Source organism: Triturus cristatus, chromosome 12 (genome assembly GCF_964204655.1).
Source record: "Triturus cristatus chromosome 12, aTriCri1.1, whole genome shotgun sequence".
Lineage (NCBI taxonomy): Eukaryota > Metazoa > Chordata > Amphibia > Caudata > Salamandridae > Triturus > Triturus cristatus.
The window spans coordinates 154,108,719-154,119,491 of record NC_140595.1 but is presented as its reverse complement, the minus strand read 5'-3'; positions in this window follow the sequence as shown (position 1 = coordinate 154,119,491).

Below are 10,773 nucleotides of genomic sequence, written 5' to 3'. Positions count from 1 at the left end.
GTTAAAGTGCCTAGGTCATTTCCACCACAGTGCACAATAATAAGGTTAGGCTGTGGGAGATGTAGAAAGGTTTTCAGCAAAGGCATTAATTGGTGCCACTTTAACCCTCTCTGACCAATCCATTTAATGTCTACATTTGGCAAAGCAAGGTCTTTGAAAATACCTCTTTTTTCTGCATACTTTTCACTCCAGAAGACATAGCTATGACCTACAATCCACACTGTGAACATCTTCCAAGGAGAACAGGATGCACTCAGGAGGTGTCTTTCAGTAGAATGGCAATATGAAAAGAAAGACAGTTGAAAAATGGAGGCATACATACTTTTGTTTAATAAAAAGAACTCATTGGCTGATTCAAACCATTTTACAGTTAAAACTAGGCTGTATGTTTACATTTTTAAAAGCATGTTTTGTATTGGTTCAGAAAAATGTGTTCCCACTGAACATTACTTTGGATTTGCAGTTAGGTTTGAAAAGTCAAGCACTCTTGCTCTTTGGATTTGAAACATTGTGTGCTGAACTTCTGACCTCTCTGCTCACACCAGTGTTCCATGACCTGTTGCTATGGTAGCAGGCAGAAGTCATGTTGGGGGAAGGGATGATTTGGAAAAGGGGTTGACAGTTGCAACCAATAGAAATGTGTGATTCCATTTGAAAAAATGTGGGAAGGTCTGTGATTTTACATTAACATGTATATGCGTGAAAAAAGAGAGGGAAACATTGCCATTTACTGGTTGTGGTGAGAGGAGAGAGGTGTACAGCTCTGAGATTCTGGCTCTGATAATCTGCTGTTTGAGTGCCACATTTCTTTCTCAACTAACTAATTTTAAAGGTGAGTTATGAGTTTGAGAGGGGATGTATGTGGTGATTTTTTATATAAATATTAAAATTGTCATTCTTCTTTTAAAGTTGTGTTTTACATTTTGTGTTTTAGGAGATATTTAACTGTCTTGAACTTGTAAGATATTATGGAGTATGTCTTCACTGTAAGTTAAGGTGTACTGGTATCACTGAGGAATACTGTTTTGTGCCTAGAATCACATCATGAGTCTGTCTTCACACAGGAATTGTTGTCAGAGATTTAATTTGTGTTGCTCTTGTTCTGTTAGCCTTGCACTCGCAGAAAAGGGGCAGTTTGTTTTCTTAAAGTGTGATGGTTAGCATTCAGCAGAAATCAGTTACTCACAAATGAGAGGCAAATGCAAACACATTTGAAAATAGCATGATACATTTTCCTACCACTTTAAAAGTTGTGTTTTACATTTTATGTTAAGGAAGATATTTAAGTGCCTTGAACATGTTAGATATTATGGAGTATGTCTTCACTATAAGTTAAGGTGTACAGGTATCACCCAGGAACACTGTTTTCTGCCTAGAATCACACCATGAGACAGTGTGCACACAGGAATTGTTATCAGAGATTTAATTCGTGTTGGTCTTGCTCAATTACCCTTGCACTCGCAGGAAAGGGGCAGCTTGTTTTTTGTAATACATGGTCATGGTGTCAAGGAGCTGTTAGGACATGTGCTCTTTTCTGCTTGTCTAAAATATAAGAAAAAAGTGTCAGGCTGTCACAGTAATTATCACTTACTCCACCACAGTACTAAATGTGCTTTCAAATTGCCAAACAAAATATCGCCAAACATGTACTCTTACACATATATCTGCAGTCTTCATGCACTTGTAAAAGTCTCCATGCAGATCTCTCTTGCAACTGACAATACACAGTCTCCAGAAACACACTCTTTGCACACATGCAGCAGCTTCTCCTCCACTCCCATGCATAATACTCAGCTCTGTGTTGTGTTTCAGATAGCAGTGTGTAATGCAAACACATTCAACGTCACCAAGGCTCATTTCCTTTGCTCTACTCTAATCACTCACCCTGTAACACATGCTGATGGTCTCAAGTAGCTGTTAGGACATGTGCTCTTTTTTGCCTCTCTAAAACATAAGGGAAATACGTGAGGCTGTCTCAGTAATTATCACTTGCTCCATCCACAGTACTAAATGTGCTTTCAAATTGCCAAAGGAAATATCGTTTTCTGCCTAGAATCACACCATGAGTCTGTGTGCACAGAGGAATTGTTGTCAGAGATTTAATTTGTGTTGCTGTTGTTCTGTAACATTTGCACTTTCAGGAAAGGGCCAGCTTGTTTTGTTCAAATGTGTTGGTTAGTACTCAGCAGAAATCACTATCAAGAAAATGAGAGGCAAATGGAAACACATTTCAAATCAACAGGGTAGATTTTCCTTTCAATCTTGTAATGGGTGAGGTAGTTCCTACATGTACAAAACTCCAATTAACCTTTACCAAACATGTACTCTTACACACATATCTGCAGTCTTCATGCAGTTGAAAAAGTCTCCATGCAGATCTGTCTTGCAACTGACAATACACAGTCTCCAGAAACACACTCTTTGCACACATGCAGCAGCTTCTCCTACACTCCCATGCATAATACTCAGCTCTGTGTTGTGTTTCAGATAGCAGTGTGTAATGCAAACACATTCAACGTTATCAAGGCACATTTCCTTTGCTGTAGTCTAATCAGTCACCCTGTAACACATAGTCATGATCTCAAGAAGCTGTTAGGACATGTGCTCTTTTTGGCTTGTCTAAAATATAAGGGAAATGTGTCAGGCTGTCACAGTAATTATCACTTGGCCCATCCACAGTACTAAATGTGCTTTCAAATTGCCAAAGGAAATATCGTTTTCTGCCTAGAATCACACCATGAGTCTGTGTGCACACAGGAATTGTTGTCAGAGATTTATTTTGTGTTGCTCTTGTTCTGTAAGACTTGCACTCGTAGGAAAGGGGCAGCTTGTTTTCTTCAACTGTGATGGTTAGCACTCAGCAGAAATCACTATCTCACAAATGAGAGGCAAATGCTAACACATTTGAAAACCACAGGGTATATTTACCATCAAATCGTGCAATGGCGGAGGTAGTTCCTACATGTTCAAAACTCAAATTAACCCTTACCACACATCTACTCTTATATGCATGTCTGCACTCTTCATGCAGTTGTGCAAGTTTCCATGCAGATCTCTCTTGCAACTGACAATACACAGTCTCCAGAAACACACTTTTTGCACACACGCAGCAGCTTCTCCTACACTCCCGTGCGTACTACTCAGCTGTATGTGGTGTTTCAGATAGCAGTGTGTAACGCAAACAGATTCAATGTCACTAAGGCTCATTTCCTTTGCTCTAGTCTAATCACTCACCCTGTAACACATGGTCATGGTCTCAAATAGGTGTAAGGACATGTGCTCTTTTCTGCTTCTCTAAAATATAAGAAAAATGTGTCAGGCTGTCACAGTAATTATCATTTGCTCCTCAACAGTAGTAAATGTGCTAATCAAATATCGTTTTCTGCCTAGAATCACACCATGAGTCTGTGTGCACAAAGGAATTGTTGTCAGAGATTTAATTCATGTTTCTCTTGTTTTGTAAGACTTGGACTCGTAGGAAAGGATCAGCTCATGTGATAGGATTTGAAAAGTTGAAAAAAAAATTGTAATGAATTAAAATTACATAAAGGTATTTTTTTGTTTTTTTGCAGGTATTGCTGAGCAACAGTGAAAAAATATAAAGATGCCTATAAAGTAAAGAAAGAGAAAAGAAAAGAAACAACAACTATATTTGAAGACAACTGGTAAAAAAAAATAGGAGGAGAAGCTTGTGTTGGAAAACAGAAAAAGTATTCTGGTAAGCAAACTAAAGAATTTTTAAAAAATATCTTCCAAAAAAAAAATGATCGAAAGATAAATTCAAACAGTGTTTCAAGTACAAAACTACAACAGAGTCGACAGCAAAAACAAAATGCTAATATAGACTCAGAAGTTAGGAAGAGTGTCTTAACACGGAAAATAGATTTTAAAAACATTCGTCGAAAAATGTTTCAGAGAAGAGTGATGTTAAATTTGCTGAAGGATGTGAAAAAATATAAGAAAAAAACAAAATTTTATAAGAAAAAGAAATTAATTGAAAGTATTGTTACCAAGGCATTAGAAATAAAAAAAAACTATTCATTTTAATTTTGAACAGGATGCGTAGATTAGATAAATTAGTCAATGCAATGAAGTCACAAAGCAAAAGGAAAAGAGAAGTCACAAAAAAAAACTTTTGTAAAGTGTTCTTAGGAGAATGGAAGCATAGTTCAAGTACTGAACCATTTTTTAATGAAGAGAGTTATCTTCAAAGTAATAGTTTGTTGCATGCAGTTGACACCAATGGTAGAGCATATGAAGTTAAGGATGGTTGTGTAATGGCAAAAGAGAAAATGATTCCAAGAAATGAGGAAGAAGTGATGGCTGATGAGGTTATGGGGAGACGTCCTAAAGCCCCAGTGTACACTTGGAATTGTAGTAGTATTTGTACTGTGCGTCAGGAATCTATTGATAAATTACGTGACTTTCTAAGAGAATATAGTAAAAAGAGTGTTAAACAGAAAATTAATGTGCTTCAAAGACTAGATCCATGAAGAGTGAGAGAGAATACTGGTTTGCAAGGACATTCTCTGGCTTGTCTATCTAGGAAAGTGTGTCAAAGTGTTTTTCACCATTTTAGGATGCTGGCTGTTCATCATACTGAAATGAGAAAGTTTGTGAGAACATTGTATTTTGCTAAAAGTCCAGCACTAAAGTTAAATGAGTTGAATAATGCTCTGTTCCGTGGATCTGTATCAGATGTAGTGAAGGTTACTGATGAGATTCAGTTTTGTTACTTTGGTCCAGAACAAGAAAGTGCAGAAAATGACACAGTTATTGATGAAAATGCGGAAGAGAATGTAGAACTTACTGTTAGTAAAAATTTTGAAGATGAAATGACAAAATGTGCTATCATCTCTAATGAAAGACCAAATATTACTTGTATTTTGTTGCCGGAGAAGCCATTATAAAATTCAAACAAGGAATGTTGATCTGTATAAAAAAAGTGAAAATGAAGATAATTATAAGTGGAAAGATTTTGCAACATATATATTTCTGGAAAATTGTTTTGAATTGGGTGAAGATCAGCGTATTTGTAAATACTGTTATAACAAGTTAGAAGAAAATAGAATGCCAGCAAGAGCTGTACATAATAAATTAGAATTGGTTGATATTCCTCCAGAACTTTCTGATTTAAATACGTATGAGTCTATACTCATTCAATGTGTCCATCCGTTTCAGACCATAGTGCGTATGGAGCCAAAAACAGGTAAATTACCTCCTTCGGATTTACAAAGAGGTTTAAAATGAAGAGTTGTCTATTTGCCATTGGATTTGAAAAAAAATATGGAAACAATTGATGCAGATACTTTGGAAACTGAACCATTAGTTATTCTGGTTAATGGTGTACCTACAAAGAATAAGAAAATTTGGCAGGAGCTGGTGGATGTACGAAAAGTACAAAGAGCAAATTTGTATTTGAAAAAAAATAATAAATGGTATGAAGTCATTTATATGGATGAAGATGAAGAAGAAATACTAGAAGACACAGGAATACCAACTGGGCAAATTGAAAAAGTGGATAAGTCAAAAGAAGAAGAAATTTATGAACATTTCAGCATACATCCTCTTCATTCTAAAGAAGTTATGGGAAACGCTATTGATCTGTTTCAGATGAAGAAAGCACAAGGAACTCCTGTGAGTGTATGGGAAGAGAGCTTGGAAGCTCGTTGTTTTCCACAGCTGTTTCCTACAGGAGAAGGAGGACGATATGATGAACGTCCAGTACAGATTCCTGCTTCGGAGTATCGGACTACAAGATTATATGCAGAAGATCCTAGATTTCGTCAAAGTATTCCTTATTTGTTCCATCTTTTATTTGAAAGTGACTTGTCAGCACTATCTTATGCAGTAAATCACATTTTGAAAACTGGAGTACATCTACATAATGTGACTGCAAAGGATTTTATGAACAAAGTGCAACAGCGAGATGATCATTTGGAATCTCAATTGATCAATTTGATGGCTTGTCAGCGTGGGACTAATGAATATTGGTACCGACGCCATGGAGAATTGAAGTGTATGTTACGGAATTTAGGAACTCCTACATGGTTCCTTACCCTAAGCTGTGCTGAGTACGCTTGGGATGATCTTCTGGATTTTCTTCGAGAGGCAAATGCAAATATTGAAAACATCCAATACAAGACAGCAGGAGAATTGTGCTCATTGGACCCGGTTAATGTTTGCAGATATTTCAATCATAGATTTGAGGCTATGATGTCCTTCATCTGCAATAAAAAAAATCCACCTCTTGGAGAAGTTGTGGATTTCTTTTGGAGAAAAGAGTACCAAGCCAGAGGTGCTCCTCATATTCATATGCTGTTGTGGATCAAGGATGCCCCAAAATTTGGAACAGATTCTGATGATGCAGTTTTAAGTTTCATCGAAGGATATGCAACATGTGCTATACCTAAAAGCACAGAAGAGAAAAATTTAAAAGAGCAAGTTTTACGTTTCCAAAGTCGTCGGTGTGGAAAATACTGTCGACGAAAGTACAAGAGTAAAGATAAATTCTACACAAAATGTCGATTTGGATTTCCATGACCTGTTCTTTCAAAAGGAAGAGTAAACAGTTTTATGTCAGCTGTGCGACATACTATTACAAGAAACTCACCTAAAAATACCTACAATCTAAAAAGAAAAGAAGAGTCAAAATATATAAATGACTACAACCCAGTCATTTTATCCATGTGGAATGCTAACATGGATATACAGTATGTGGCTGACAATTCTATTGCTGTTGCTCGCTATGTCACATCTTACATCACTAAATCTGAGAAAACGGAATTGAAGGAAATGTGGGAAGAGATTTCTCACGAGAAGACTGTCAGTAAAAAGCTATACAGTTTCAGTTTAAAGATGTTATCGCATCGAGAAATTGGATCCTACGAATGCTCAGATAGGTTATCATCTGCAAGTCTGTACTCAAAATCCAGAAGAATAATTTGGGCAAGTTTAGGTCTTGCAGGAATGCGAAATCGGGTACTGAAATCTATTCGAGAAATTGAATATTTAGCAGAGTTCGAACCAGAAAGTACAGACATTTTAAGAACAAACATGTTGGACACATATTATCCACAAAGAAGTCATCACCTTGAGAACATGTGTCTCTATGAAGTGCTGCAGAACTTTATTTTTAAACGGAATGCCACAGAAGATATCAACAATGGAAAATATAAAGTCATTGGTGAGGAAGGATGTTTGGTGAAGCAAACAAAAGGAAGTTTGATAAATCACCGGAAGCTGAGTTGCGACACTCCTGACAAAAAGGAATTTTACTACTTGGCACTTTTGCAGCTGTTTAAACCATGGCGTTCAGAGGACGAACTACTTGGAGGATTCCAGAGTTATGAAGATTCCTTCAATGTTAGCAAAGACAGCATAGAATGCAGTACTTTCACAACTTATGTTCAACTGTTAAATGAAGAAATTGAACAAGAAGCAACAATTGCAGCTGAAGTAGCTAGAGACAGTTCTCAAGACAGTCAAAGTTCTGGGACATTCAGTCAAGATCCTCTAGGACAACCGATTGTCGAAAATGAAGCAGCAATAGCTATGTACGAAGTAGAAACAGCTATGAATCAAGCTCAGGAAGATTTAGTAGACTTAACATATTTGGAGGAGCAACTGAATGAAGAACAAAAACAAATTTATGAAGAAGTCAGACAAAAAATTGATCACGGATTACTACATGAAAATAAAGAGTGCTCATGCACATCTTTTGAACCAATCAGAATGTATGTAAGTGGACAAGCAGGAACTGGAAAAGGTTTCTTAATTAATGTAATTAGAAGCTACCTACAGAAGAAAATGGAATCCATTTTGTCTTGTGTTGTTACTGCTCCAACTGGGTTAGCAGCGTATAACATCAAAGGAGTTACCTTACATCGTTTGCTAATGTTACCAGTAGAGCACGAGAACAAAATACAGTACCACAAACTAGCAGGAGAAGCATGCTTGGAAGTTTCAAGAGTATTGAAGAAAATGAAAGTACTCATTATTGATGAAGTTAGCATGGTATCAAACTTAATGCTTGCCTTTGTGCATTTAAGAATGCAGCAAATTCTGAAGACAGACTTTGACGTGTTATTTGGAGGAAAACACGTCATAGTTTTTGGAGATCTTTTGCAACTTACTCCAGTTAAAGGACAACCGGTATTCCATACTCTTACACATGAAGACACGAAAAAGTCGTTAGGAAGTATAGGCAATGTAAATATTTGGACATATTTTGAGTATAAGGAACTCATTACCAATATGAGGCAAGCCAATGATGAGGACTATGCAAGTATTCTGAAAGATATAAGAATTGGACTACTCACAGAACATGGCAGAAAAGCATTACAGAGTCGATTGCTATGTAATATGTGTCCAACAGAAGAAATAGTTCCAGAGAAAATATACAAGAAAATTGCGGAAAAAATACTGTAATCTGCTTAATGCCAACACTACATGAATGCTCTGTATTCAATCAAGAACTTTTGAAATTGGAAAATGAAGAGATCATAAAACTGGAAGCTGTGGATAAAATAGAACATGAACGAATAACTATTATATTGACAGGCAAATTGGGTACTAAATTGGATTCTCTGGAGAAAAACATTTCAAAAACAGCTGGTTTGGAAAATAATCTTTATGTGTGTATGAACTGTAGAGTAATTTTAAGATGTAATTTGGATGTAGAGAAAGGTTTAGTGAATGGAGCTATGGGAAGAGTTGTGGGTTTTGTTAATTACCAGAAAAAAGTTGGAATTGAATGTTTAAAAATAAAATTTGATCAGATACAAGAGGTTAACCTCTTCAATGCCCGTGACGAGCTGGACTCGTCATGGGCCGCGGTGGCGCTGTGCCCATGACGAGTCCAGCTCGTCACAAACCCCGCCCGCTAATGTAACGGCCGGCACAGGGCGGGGAAAGGGGCGGGCACCGAAGGGGTTAAAGACATTTGTCATTGTTCAGTTCGTTTCTTGCTTGTGAAAGACTTATATGTACGTAGGAAGCAGTTTCCGTTTTCTCTAGCATATGCTGTAACTATTCACAAATCTCAAGGATTAACTGTTGATAGTGCTTTTGTAAACATTGGATCTACTGTGTTTAAAGAAGGTATGGCATATGTTGCTTTGTCACGCGTGAAAAACATATCTGGGTTATTCATGATAGACTTTGATGACTCAAAAGTTAGTGCTGATGCAAACTGTGTAAAGGAGTGTAATAGATTAAGAAGAAGCTATGCTCCTCATTTAGGTCAGTATCCTTTGTTTGAAAAACGTGCTGTTTGTCGGAAAAGGAGATTTGAGAATATCTGTAATGAGGATGTACAGAAGAGAAAACAAAAAGATAGTGATGTGACTGCAAGCAAAAAGAAAAAGTACAGTGTGGAAGAGGTTGTTGGTTGTCATTTTGAAAATAGCTCTGGTGTCAACTGCTACGCAAATGTAGTGCTGAATGTTGTATTTTATCTTGATTTTTTGCAAGAGCAGATAATACTAAATCATGAAAAAAGATTCTGTTCTTTGCTGAGTCTCCTTTATGAGAAGCTGAGTAATGATAAAACTAAAATAGAAAGTGCTTCTGATGTTAGAAATCTTTTAGATGTATGTTATGGACGTACACAGTTTACACAAAATGTCCAGCAAGATGCACAGGAATTCTTGATGTATATCCTGATGGTACTAGAAGATGAAGGGGTAGAAGTAGAAAATGTATTTGGTGTCTCTTATAAATGGGAACATTGTTGTGATAACTGTATGAACACAAGCAATACTAATGTTGATTCTGAAAGGTTCATATATTTACCATTACCAGAGAGTAACACAGTGACTTTTAGTAAATTAGTTAAAGATGCTAATCACAACATGGAATGTTCTAAATGTAAATCTGAAATGTTGTCAACGTTATTTTTAAAGAAATATGGACAGCATTTAATTTTAATGGTACAACGTTGTAGAGCTGATGGAACAAAATTGGAAATTTTACTAAAGAAGTTTGTTGGCAACCAAGTATCTATATCTGGAAAAACTTTTGTAGCAGTTGCAATCATTTTTCATGATGGTCCTTCTATAACTTCTGGTCATTACACTGTTTATCTTAAATGTGAAAAAGGATGGACACTGTGTAATGATTCTCAATTGATTTTCAAGCAACGTTTGCCTTATCATTTACCCAATTCTTACCTAATTTTTCTGAAACCCAAATTTTAAATACTAACATCATCATCGGAAGAAAGCATTATTAAAATTTAAAAGGCTTAAAATTGGATATTTCGCTCAAAACAGATTTTAAACTTACCATTTGGCCTCAAGGAATGGTAAAACAAACATTTGTGGACTTCTTTGACAGATATTATTTTGGAAAATGTTCTTTTGTAACAAGGTTTACAGACGTAATTTCTTGAAAATTGTTATTGTTCTTAAAAGGTATTTTTGACATTTCTATTAAGGTATGTTTTAGTGAGGATACATTTGGGGCTTTTTTAAACAATCTTTCAGATTGTTTTTTTTTTGCCCGCTGTTAAATGATGAATACAATTGATTTCACTATTTTCAGTAAAAATCAAAACATTCTGAAAACAGCAAAAAAAGGGCAAAAAATTGTTTTGCTAAATATGAAAAAACATGTACTGTTTAATAAAGTGTATTATTGAATATTAATACTTTTTTTCTTTTTTTCAGAACTAGAAAGGAAATTTAGAAGATGTAATTCAGTTATCTTTGCAATTAAATAAAAACATTTAATTCTAAATTATTTATTTTGATGGTCAGGTAAGTTTAACAT